Here is a 12,424-nt window from a genome sequence, read left to right as displayed (position 1 = left end):
ATTTTGGAGTGTTCTGTTTAAATTTGTAATTTCTTTTTTCCTTCTGTTCACCTTTCTATTTTATTCCTACTTAAGTTCAAAAAAAGTTTATTATTGTCATTTTAATCTTTCACTATATATTAAATGCTAAATTATATTTAAAATAATGTTAGAGACATTCTGCTGCAAAGTCAGACTGAGATCAGTGATAATCTTCATTTTTCAGGGTTTCCAAATGTAATTGTGTGTATAGATGGAACTCACATTCCTATTACTGCTCCTGCACAAAAAGAAGGGGACTATGTTAATAGGAAGTCCTTCCTCAGCAACAATGTCCAGGTATTGTCACTAATATGTTGGAAATGACAGCATACATCACAATGTACCACAGCTAATAATTATAATGCCATTCTCTGCACTATCATATGATCTGGCACACATCATTGCAAATGTAGAAGGCAGGTGGCCTAGCTCTGTACATGACTCCACATACACATCTGATCAAAATTTTAAGACCAGTTGAAAAATTGCATGAATTAACATTTTGCACAGTTGGATCATAAGAAGGTTCTAAGAAGAGTTTCAAAATGCAAAAAGAAGAAATGGGAGTGAGACACAAAAAAATTGAGTAAGCTGGGAATAAGCTTTTTATTGAAAACAATTAAACTGAAATAGGCTGTTCATCAGTCAATCAAAAGTTCAAGACCACAGCTTTTAAAAGCTAAATATGTACAAAAAAGTGGATTCAGTATCATTTTCTGTCAGGTATTCATACTGTCATGACTTCCTGATGGCAAAGGCAAAAAAACTTTCTCTCTTTGAACATGGTCAGATTGTTGAGCAGCATTAAGCATGGCCTCTTGCGATGCGTCATCACTGCTGAGGTTGGTAAGACAGTCATTTTGAATTTCTTAAAAGATCCTGAGGGTTATGGAACAAAAAAGTCAAGTGGTAGACCCAAAAAAAATTCACCGGTGCTGAGCCAGAGGATCCAATCAGCTGTCCATCAAGACACGGGACGTTCCTTGACCCAAATTAGGGTGTGACTGGTGCCGACTGCAACTCATTAACCATCACATGGTATCTGCGAGAGAGGGGCTTTAAGAATGAAAAACCACTTCAAAGGTCTTGTCTCCTTCAACGCCATAAAATTGCTGTTTGGACTTTGCAAGAGACTACCACCAAACATGGAACATTGAAAGGTGGAAGGAAGTTTTATTCTCTGATGAGAAAACATTTATCACTGACAATCCTGATGGCTTCCAATGTTACTAGCATGACAAGGAGATCCCAATTGAGATATTTTCTACATGACACAGTGGAGGGGGAGCCATCATGATCTGGGGTGCTTTGTCCTTCAGTAGAACAATGGAGCTTCAGGCTGTGCAGGGGCATGAAACGGCGGCTGGCTATGTGGAGATGTTGCAGGGGGCATCCCTCATGACTGAGGGCCCTCGTTTGTGTGGTAATGACTGGGTTTAAAAACAGGACAAACAATGCTGCAGTTCACAGTACCCACCAGACAAAGGACTTCTTCCAGAGGAATAATGTCACCCTTTTAGACCATCCTGCATGTTCCCCTGATCTAAATCCAATTGAAAACATTTGGGGATGGATGGCATGGGAAGTTAACAAAAAATGAACATCAGTTCCAGACAGAGGATGCCCTCCGTGAAGCCATCTTCACCACTTGGAGCAACATCCCCCTCCTGCGAACACTCCCGTCATCATAATAATAATAATCACCAAGGATGCCGAAACAAATTTTTGAAGAGCTCAACAAGAACAGTGGCGCTACTACCACTATTTCTATTGTAAGGGGATTTTGGTTTTTTTTTTTAGGTGCGGTCTTAAATTTTTGATCAGCTGATGAACAGCCTATTTCAGTTTAATTGTTGTTTTCAATAAATTGCTCACTCAGTTTTTTTGTCTCACTTCCATTTCTTCATTTTCTATTTTGAAACTCTACTTGGAATCTTTTTTAAGATCCAACAGTGCAAAATGTTAATTCGTGCAATTTTTCAACTGATCTTTAAATTTCAATAAGGAGTATATATCCAGAGTGTAGCCTGAGCCACAGATTTGCACGTGGTAAGTAACTGAACACTTTGTGCAATTATCATTTTTGTCTCCCTGATATAGACACACCCACATGTATCCACTTTACTTACAAGAGAGATTGATGGGTACCTACTGGGAGACAGACGATATCCATGCCAGCCTTCTCTGGTGCCCCTGACCCTGAGCTGGGGCCCAAAAAGTGTTTTAACCTGGTCCACATCAAGACTAGGACTAGTTCAGATAACTATAGGCATGCTCAAATCCTGGTTCCAGTGACTGTGTAAATAGCCACTGAATATTTACTTTGTATATTAGCCAGTTTCAAACAGGAATAAATGATGTACAATCAAGGCCTAGAATAATATGCCATTAGCTTTCTGAATGATGTTTTTTATATTTCATATTCACTTTCCTCCATGTGTGTTTTTCTTCAGTGGGATTGGACCTAAAAACGACTCAGATTTTATTCTATCCACCACTTTTATTCAATCCAATAATGTTTTAACCAATATGCCATAGTTTTAATGAAGTCAAACAGGCTAGTAATTCAGTGGACTAGTGTATTCCAACTTACACATTGACTTGGGCTTCAGTTTTCTCTCATGATGCTTCTCTCTCCTTAGCAGCAGCAGCATTGGCTTTTCTACTGAATACCACTTCATATTCCCCATACGCTTCGATTAGAACCTCTTGTTTAAGTGGACTGAAATAACTGCCACGCTTGTTGTCAGCGGTTACCGTGGTGAATCTAGGTATCAGGGCTCCATTGATGATGGCTTTTTATTGTGGTTCGTGCATGTGCCTAACTCTGGGTAAGCATACTCGGAGTCGATTGAACTAATTCAAAGCTGCTTCTCTGGAACTGGATACTCAGAGTTTCTAAACTCAGAGTAAGTCAATTCAGAGTTTAGGATTAGACTCAAAGTTTGTTGAACCTGCTTTCTGGAACTGGTCCCAGGTATTTCTGGGACAAAAACATCACATTGACAGTTTTTTTCCATGATTGCAGGGTATAGTATTGACTTCTATTAGCCTAACTCATGACATTTACCAGCCAAAGATACTGGCCATAAATTACATTTATTAGATCGAAATGAACCTCATATTGTTATCATATAAACTCATATTCAGTAAGCAGCTAAAATGAAAACTTTAATTTTTACAGCTAAAGAAAAGCTGAAGTATATGTCTGATTTCATATGACTACATTATCACTTAAACAGTCATTTTAGGGTTAGGGTTAGGAATAGGGTTAGCATTTGGGTTAGCATTAGGGTTAGTGTTAGGGTCAGGGTTAGAGTTAGGGTCAGAGTTAAGGTTAGTGTTTGTGTCAGCATTAGGGTCAGGGTTAGTGTTAGGGTTAAGGATTAGGGTTAGGAAAAGGGTTAGTGTTAGGGTTAGCGGCTCCATGGGCTGAGTTTTAGAGAAAAACTTAAAGACTAACGAGCCTTTTTTTTTAATTGCACACTGACCACATTGACAGAGTAATGCACACTCTTTTTGTCCAAATAGAACACACTGTGTAGGAAAAAAAAAAAAAAAAAATCATGCTAAAAGTTACATTATTTCTGTCGTCATTTGGATTTTAACATTTCTGTTGAGCAAATTCTCTAATTCACATTTATCACTTTATATCCTCCAAACCCAAAATTTAGATGCATTTGATTCTTAGCAGGTGTAAATTTTCAGCTGTGCATGCAGCCTGCAGTTGTGATTTTAAGTTTCCCAAAAGAAAATGAAAGCTATACGAGTTCCATATCATCGCGTTTAGGTTGTCATTCCACACAAATGTTACATTGGGTCCAACTCAATCTGATACTCTGTGTACGAGATATACACACTTTTATACTTCTCAAAATGGCCACTTATTTGTAAGGTCACCATAGTCATGCCCAACATTTGATCAAAAATGTAGGTGATAGCTTTTGATCACACATGTGTGTAGGTGATTTTCACCCAGTTTGGTCTAAATTGGATGTAAACCCTAGGAGGAGATGATGAAAGTATGAGGGGTGGGATTTTAGAGGTGCACACTTCCATCCAATATGGCCGTCATTTTGTGATATTTTTTCTTGGCGACTTCAAATAAATAATTTTTCACCAGGCTTGAATTTTTGGTCAAATGAAATTGACTTTTCGTTAACATTCAGGGGGTCAAATTTGCGTGCAAAGTGGCGAGAGAAAAAAAATAAATAAAAAAATAACGGAACCATGTGATTTTAATAGGCCCTCGCCGACATGTATGTGTGGGCTCGGGCCTAATAATAATAATAATTACAACCGCAAGCGGTGTTAAGGCCCTCGCCCTCCCGCGCGACCGCCTCCCCACGCAACCGCTGAGGCCACCGACAGTGAGAGGACACTGTATCACGGGCTCAATCTGAGATTCTGCGAGATAAGCACAGTTTTATACTTCTGAAAATGACTGCGTCATCACAGGCTCATCACAGCGACGCCCAACATTTGATCAAAAATGTAGGTGATAACTTTTGATCACACGTGTGTAGGTGATTTTCACCCAGTTTGGTCCAAATTGGATGTAAACCCTAGGAGGAGATGATGAAAGTATGAGGGGTGGGATTCTGAGAAAAACCCATTCATTTCTATGGTACAGTTTTGGTGTTGTCATGGCAACACGATAGTAGGTGTGTCCTCATTGGCTTTTTGGTTCAGTTTGGCATGAGGGATGTGTGTGCCAAATTTTGTTTGACTATGTCAAAAAAAATTTTCTTTTTGTCCCATTCAATAACTGTAGAGGGCGTGCAAGAGCCATTTTACGATCCAACTATACGAGTTCCATATCATCGTGTTCAGGTTGTCATTCCGCACAAATGTTTCATTGGGTCCAACTCAACCTGACACTGTGTTCGAGATATACACACTTTTATACTTCTGAAAATGGCTGCTTCGTTGTGAGGTCATCACAGCCACGCCCAACATTTGATCAAAAATTTAGGTAATAAATTTGATCACACATGTGTGTAGGTGATTTTCACCCAGTTTGGTCCAAATTGGATGTAAACCCTAGGAGGAGATGATGAAAGTATGAGGGGTGGGATTTTAGAGGTCCACACTTCCACCCAATATGGTGACTTCCTGTTGGGTTTAGGGCGGGGCCATAATGTAATTTTTTTACTTGTCCTATCATGGGCTATGTCTGGACCAAGTTTAATTTTTCTACGTGGAATTTTTTTTGGGTGGGTTCCCATCCGCGCAATGTATTTTCATAATTTGAGAGGGCGTGGCCAAGTCATTTTCCAATATTTTTAAAATTCTTCTTGCTGGGAAATTCTACTTTTCCACAGTGTAATTTTCAGTCTGTGTACCATTAGTGGAACACAGAGAGTTTTTCAGCAATTGCATCCTTGTGGCAAAACCCCATTCATTTGAAAAGTACAGATTTGATGTTGTCAAGGCAATACAATTGTAAATAGGGGTGTGTCCTCATTGGCTTTTTGGTTCAGTTTGGCATGAGGGGTGCATGCATCAAATTTCTTGTTTCTATGTCAAAAAAATTTTTTCATTCCCATTCAAAAACTGTAGGGGGCGTCAGAGAGCAATTTTGCGATCTAAGTATTCGAGTTCCATATCATCGTGTTCAGGTTGTCATTCTGCACAAATGTCACTTGGGTCCAACTCAATCTGACACTCTGTGTGCAAGATAGCCACAATTTTATACTTATAAAAATGGCCGCTTTGTTGTGATGTCATCACAGCCACACCCAACATTTGATCAAAAATGTAGGTGATAACTTTTGATCACACATGTGTGTAGTAAATTTCCACCCAGTTTGGTCCAAATTGGATGTAAACCCTAGGAGGAGATGATGAAAGTATGAGGGGTGGGATTTTAGAGGTCTACACTTCCAACCAATATGGCCGACTTCCTGTGGGGTTTAGGGTGGGGCCATAATGTAATTTTTTACTTGTCCTACCATGGGCTATGTGTGTACCAAGTTTCATGTTTCTAACTGGAAATTTTTTTAGGGTGGTTCCCATCCGCACAATGTATTTTCATATTTTGAGGGGGGTGGCCGAGTCGTTTTTCAATATTTTAAAAATTATTTTTGCTGGAAAATTCTACTTTTCCACAGTGTAATTTTCAGTCTGTGTACCATTAGTGGAACACAAAGAGTTTTTCATCAGTGGAATCCTTGTGGCAAAACCCCATTCATTTGAAAGGCACAGTTTTGGTGTCGTCATGGCAACACAATTGCAAATAGGGGTGTGTCCTCATTGGCTTTTTGGTTCAGTTCTGCATGAGGGATGTGTGTGCCAAGTTTTGTTTTCCTATGTCAAAATTTTTTTTTCACTCCCATTCAAAAATTGTAGGGGGCGTGAGAGAGCCACTTTATGATCAAACTATACGAATTACATATCATCGTGTTCAGGTTGTCATTCCGCAAAAATGTTACATTGGGTCCAACTCAATCTGACACTCTGTGTGTGAGATACACACACTTTTATACTTCTAAAAATGGCCACTTAATTGTGAGGTCATCACAGCCACGCCCATGATTTGATCAAAAATGTAAATGGCAACTTTTGATCACATGTGTGTAGATGATTTTCTCCAACTTTGGTCCAAATTGGATGTAAGGGCGGTACCGAGTCATTTTGCGATATTTTTTCTTGGCGACTTCAAATAAAAAAAATTTCACCAGGCTTGAATTTTTGGTCAAATGAAATTGACTTTTCGTTAATGTTCAGGGGGTCAAACTTGCGTTCAAAGTGGCGAGAGAAAAAAAAAAAATACCGAAACCATGCGATTTTAATAGGCCCTCGCCGACATGTATGTCTGGGCTCGAGCCTAATTAAAACTGCAAGCGGTGTTAAGGCCCTCGCCCTATCGCGCGATCACCGAGGTCACCAAATCGTGGCCTCTTTCCGACATTCTGTGAGATAAGCAGTTTTATTCTTTTGAAAACGACCACTTCATCACAGGCTTGTAACAGCCACGCCCAACATTTGATCAAAAATGTAGGTGATAACTTTTGATCACACATGTGTAGGTGATTTTCACCTAGTTTGGTCCAAATTGGATGTAAACCCTAGGAGGAGATGATGAAAGTATGAGGGGTGGGACTTTAGAGGTCCACACTTCCACCCAATAGGGCCGACTTCCTGTTGGGTTTAGGGCAGGGCCATAATGTAATTTTTTACTTGTCCTACCATGGGCTATGTCTGTACCAAGTTTCATGTTTGTATGGTGAAAAAAATATGGGGAGGGCTCCCATCCGCGTAATGTAGTTTGATTTTTGAGGGGGCACTACCGAGTCATTTTGCGACATTTTTACTTGGCGACTTCAAATAAAAAAATTTTTTTGCTGGGCTTGAATTTTTGGTCAAATAAAATTGACTTTTTGTTAACGTTCAGGGGTCAAATTTGCATTCAAAGCGGCGAAAGTAAAGTAATAATAATAACAGAACCATGCGATTTTAATAGGCCCTCACCGACATGTATGTCTGGGCTCGGGCCTAATAATAATAATAATAATTAAAGCCACAAGCGGTGTTAAGGCCCTCGCCCTCCCATGCGACCGCCTCCCCACGCAACCGCTGAGGCCACCGACAGCGACAGGACACTGTATCTTGGGCTCGATCCGGCATTCTGCAAGATAAGCACAGTTTTATGCTTCTGACAATGACCGCTCAATCTCGAGCTCATCACAGCCACGCCCAAAATTTGATCAAAAATGTTGGTGATAACTTTTGATCGCACATGTGTGTTGGTGATTTTCACCCAGTTTGGTCCAAATTGGATGTAAACCCTAGGAGGAGATGATGAAAGTATGAGGGGTGGGATTCTGACAAAACCCCATTCATTTCTATGGCACAGTTTTGGTGTTGTCATGGTAACACAATTGTAAATAGGGGTGTGTCCTCATTGGCTTTTTGGTTCAGTTTGGCATGAGGGATGTGTGTGCCAAATTTCTTTTGCCTATGTCAGACATTTTTTTTCACTTCCATTCAAAAACGGTAGGGGGCGCCAGAGAGCCATGTTACGATCCAACTATACGAGTTCCATATCATCGTGTTCAGGTTGTCATTCTGCACAAATGTTACTTTGGGTCCAAGTCAATCTGACACTCTGTGTGTGAGATATACAGATTTTTATACTTCTAAAAATGGCCGCTTTGTTGTGAGGTCATCACAGCCACGCCCAACATTTGATCGAAAATGCAGGTGATAACTTTTGATCAGACATGTGTGTAGGTGATTTTCACCCAGTTTGGTCCAAATTGGATGTAAACCCTAGGAGGAGATGATGAAAGTATGAGGGGTGGGACTTTAGAGGTCCACACTTCCACCCAATAGGGCCGACTTCCTGTTGGGTTTAGGGTGGGGCCATAATGTAATTTTTTACTTGTCCTTCCATGGTCTATCTCTGAACCAAGTTTCATGTTTCTATGTTGAAATTTTTTTTGGGTGGGTTCTCATTCGCGCAATGTATTTTCATATTTTGAGGGGGCGTGGCCAAGTCATTTTTCAATATTTCGAAAATTCTTCTTGCTGGAAAATTCTACTTTCCACAGTTTAATTTTCAGTCTGTGTACCATTAGTGGAACACAAAGAGTTTTTCAGCAATAGTGTCCTTGTAGAAAAACCCCATTCATTTGAATGGTACAGTTTTGGTGTTGTCATGGCAACACGATTGTAAATAGAGGTGTGTCCTCTTTGGCTTTTTGGTTCAGTTTGGCATGAGGGATGTATGTGCCAAGTTTCATGATCCTGTGTCAAAAATTTTTTTTCACTCCCATTCAAAAACTGTAGGGGGCGTGAGAGAGCCATTTTACGATCCAACCATACGAGTGACATATCATCGTGTTCAGGTTGTCATTTCGCACAAATGTTACATTGGGTCCAACTCAATCTGACACTTTCTTTGCGAGATATACTCACTTTTATACTTCTAAAAATGGCCGCTTCGTTGTGAGCTCATCACAGCCACGCCCAACATTTGATCAAAAATGTACGTGATAACTTCTGATTACACATGTGTGTAGGTGATTTTCACCCAGTTTGGTCCAAATTGGATGTAAACCCGAGGGAGAGATGATGAAAGTATGAGGGATGGGATTTTAGAGGTCCACACTTCCATCCAATATGGCCGACTTCCTGTTGGGTTTAGGGTGGGGCCATAATATAATTTTTTACTTGTCCTACCATGGGCTATGTCTGTGCCAAGTTTCATGTTTGTACGATGAAAAAAATTTGGGGAGGGCTCCCATCCGCATAATGTATTTTGAGGGGGCGCTACTGAGTCATTTTGTGATATTTTTTTTTGGTGACTTCAAATAAATAAATTTTTCACCGGGCTTGAATTTTTGGTCAATAAAATTGACTTTTCGTTAACGTTCAGGGGGTCAAATTTGCATTCAAAGTGGCGAGAGAATAATAATAAAAAAAATAAAAAAATTAAAAAAAAATAATAACGGAACCATGCGATTTTAATAGGCCCTCGCCGACATGTATGTCTGGGCTTGGGCCTAATAATAATAATTTATATCCTGTACACTGAGAAAATACATACAACTTGGAAATGGTTGTACATTGCGATAAAGGCCTCATATATAATATTAGTAAACAAGAACAAAAATATGATGAGTTTAGGGTAACTGAGATATTACCTAGTTAACTTCATTGACCCTTGTAAATGATCACTAAATGCAATATACAATATAGAATATAATACAAATATACACTATATTGCCAAAAGTATTTGCTCACCTGCCTTGACTCTTATATGAATTTAAGTGACATCCCATTCCTAGTCTATGGGGTTCAATATGCCGTTGGTCCACCCTTTGCAGCTATAACAGCTTCAACTCTTCTGGGAAGGCTGTCCACAAGGTTTAGGAGTGTGTTCATGGGAATTTTTGACCATTCTTCCAGAAGCGCATTTGTGAGGTCACACTCTGATGTTGGACGAGAAGGCCTGGCTCACAGTCTCCGCTCTAATTCATCCCAAAGGTGTTCTGTCAGGTTGAGGTCAGGACTCTGTGCAGGCCAGTCAAGTTCATCCACACCAGACTCTGTCATCCATGTCTTTATGGACCTTGCTTTGTGCACTGGTGCACAGTCATGTTGGAAGAGGAAGGGGCCAGCTCTAAACTTTTCCCACAAAGTTGGGAGCATGGAATTGTCCAAAATGTCTTGGTATGCTGAAGCATTCACAGTTCCTTTCACTGGAACTAAGGGGCCAAGCCCAGCTCCTGAAAAACAACCCCACACCATAATCCCCCCTCCACCAAACTTTACACTTGGCACAATGCAGTCCAACAAGTATCGTTCTCCTGGCAACCGCCAAACCCAGACCCGTCCATCAGATTGCCAGATGGAAAAGCACGATTGGTCATTCCAGAGAAGGCGCCTCCACTGCTCTAGAGTCCAGTGGCGGCATGCTTTACACCACTGCATCCGGCACTTTGCATTGCACTTGGTGATGTATGGCTTGAATGCAGCTGCTCAGCCATGGAAACCCATTCCGTGAAGCTCTCTGCGCACTGTACTTGAGCTAATCTGAAGGCCACATGAAGTTTGGAGGTCTGTAGCGATTGACTCTGCAGAAAGTTGGCGACCTCTTTGCACTATGCGCCTCAGCATCCGCTGACCCCACTCCGTCAGTTTACGTGGCTTACCACTTCGTGGCTGAGTTGCTGTCATTCCCAAACACTTCCACTTTCTTATAATACAGCTGACAGTTGACTGTGGAATATTTAGGAGCAAGGAAATTTGACGACTGGATTTGTTGCACAGGTGGCATCCTATCACAGTTCCACGCTGGAATTCAGTGAGCTCCTGAGAGCAACCCATTCTTTCACAAATGTTTGTAAAAGTGATTGGAACACTTGATTCTGATTATTTGGATGGGTGAATACTTTTGGCAATATAGTGTAGGCCATTTAGTTGCTTTATCTCTTATTTTAACATTACTGAACTTGTATTTTACTCTATATATCATTAATCTTAACCATTTTAATCATGATTTTAGTCTGACTCTGATAATATATTAGACTATTTTCCCACCTATAAAACAGTTTTTACTGAGGGTTTGGAAAGGTGTCACAACAGCAAGAGCAACAACAGCAAAAGCAACAACACCAACAACACCAACAGTAACAATAACAATAGTAACATCAACAACAATCACAATAATATACAGCACCTCCAATAAAAATCAGTAAAAACAAAAACAGTGCTGCTTTGTAAATAAAACAAAGCCAAAGGTGAACCACGACATATGCCACAGGAGCCTGAAGATCCAAACTAAAGTCCCCCATTTCCACTTGAGTGGACCTGTTTTTTATTCTTCATATACTTCTTTTACCAGCAGATGGCAGTGCACACCAAACATACATCACAACCCAATACCAACAGGAGAGAATGACTGGAGAGACACATCCAGGGTAAACTCTGCCCTCACCCATATGGAGGATAAAATGGTTCAGAACATGGATGGTTGAAGGAGACACAACATCATTCTCAATTTCAATCTCATATTTAGATGATTGTTTTAAGGGTTACTGCTTTAGCCCTTCAGCTCAAGACAAAGAAAATTAAACAAAGCCACGAATTATTATCACCTCCGCCAAGGAACGGCAGAGGTTATGTTTTTTATTGGGGTTTGTCTGTCTGTCTGTTAGCAAGATAACTCAAAAAGTTAAGGATGGATTTGGATGAAATTCTCAGGAAATGTTGATACAGGCACAAGGAACAAATGCTTACATTTTGGTGGTGATCGGGTGGGTGGGTGGGTGGGTGGGGGGGGCTGATTTGCCTTGGCGGAGGTCTGCGCTCTCGGAGTGCTTTTCTAGTTGTAAAGTTAAATATTTACAGAATAATTAGTCTATAACAGGGGTCTAAGGCAAAAAGTGGTGAGGTGAGGTGAGGTGAGGTGAGGTGAGGGAAAGTAAGGTAAGGTAAGGTACAGTACAGCGAGGTAAGATAAAGTAAGGTAAGGTAAGGTACGGTGAGGTAAGATAAGGTAAGGTCAGGTCAGGTCAGGTGAGGTAAGGTAAGGTAAGATAAGGTCAGGTCAGGTCAGGTCAGGTCAGGTCAGGTCAGGTAAGGTATATGTAGACATGTATCCTGAGGCTGTCCACATCATAATATTTGAATCATACGTTGCCACTTCCATATCTGGGTCAGTCAGACCACACATCCCTGCTCTTTATCCCAGGATATACCCCCCTCAGGAAAAGTGCTCCTACTACAACCAAGGCCCTGTTCCAGAAAGTGGGTTATGTGAAAACTCTGAGTATGTTAACCCTGAGATGAGGAAAACTCTGACTTTTCCGTTCGAGAGAGAACCCTGAGTCTGTCATCTTGGTAATTTACTCTGTGAAGATAATCTGCTCATAGGCCAGTTTTCTTTAAGAAA

General features: G+C 40.6%; 1 protein-coding gene across 2 annotated transcripts in view; it reads right to left on the bottom strand.

Moving 5' to 3' along the window:
- The window catches only part of cenpp (centromere protein P), a 375,236-nt gene that overhangs the window by 171,004 nt on the left and 191,808 nt on the right, over positions 1-12,424 (bottom strand). The window lies entirely within an intron of this gene.

The sequence above is a fragment of the Sphaeramia orbicularis genome, chromosome 5 (genome assembly GCF_902148855.1).
Source record: "Sphaeramia orbicularis chromosome 5, fSphaOr1.1, whole genome shotgun sequence".
Lineage (NCBI taxonomy): Eukaryota > Metazoa > Chordata > Actinopteri > Kurtiformes > Apogonidae > Sphaeramia > Sphaeramia orbicularis.
The sequence above is the reverse complement of the archived record's forward strand: the minus strand, read 5'-3'. Positions and strand labels throughout refer to the sequence as shown.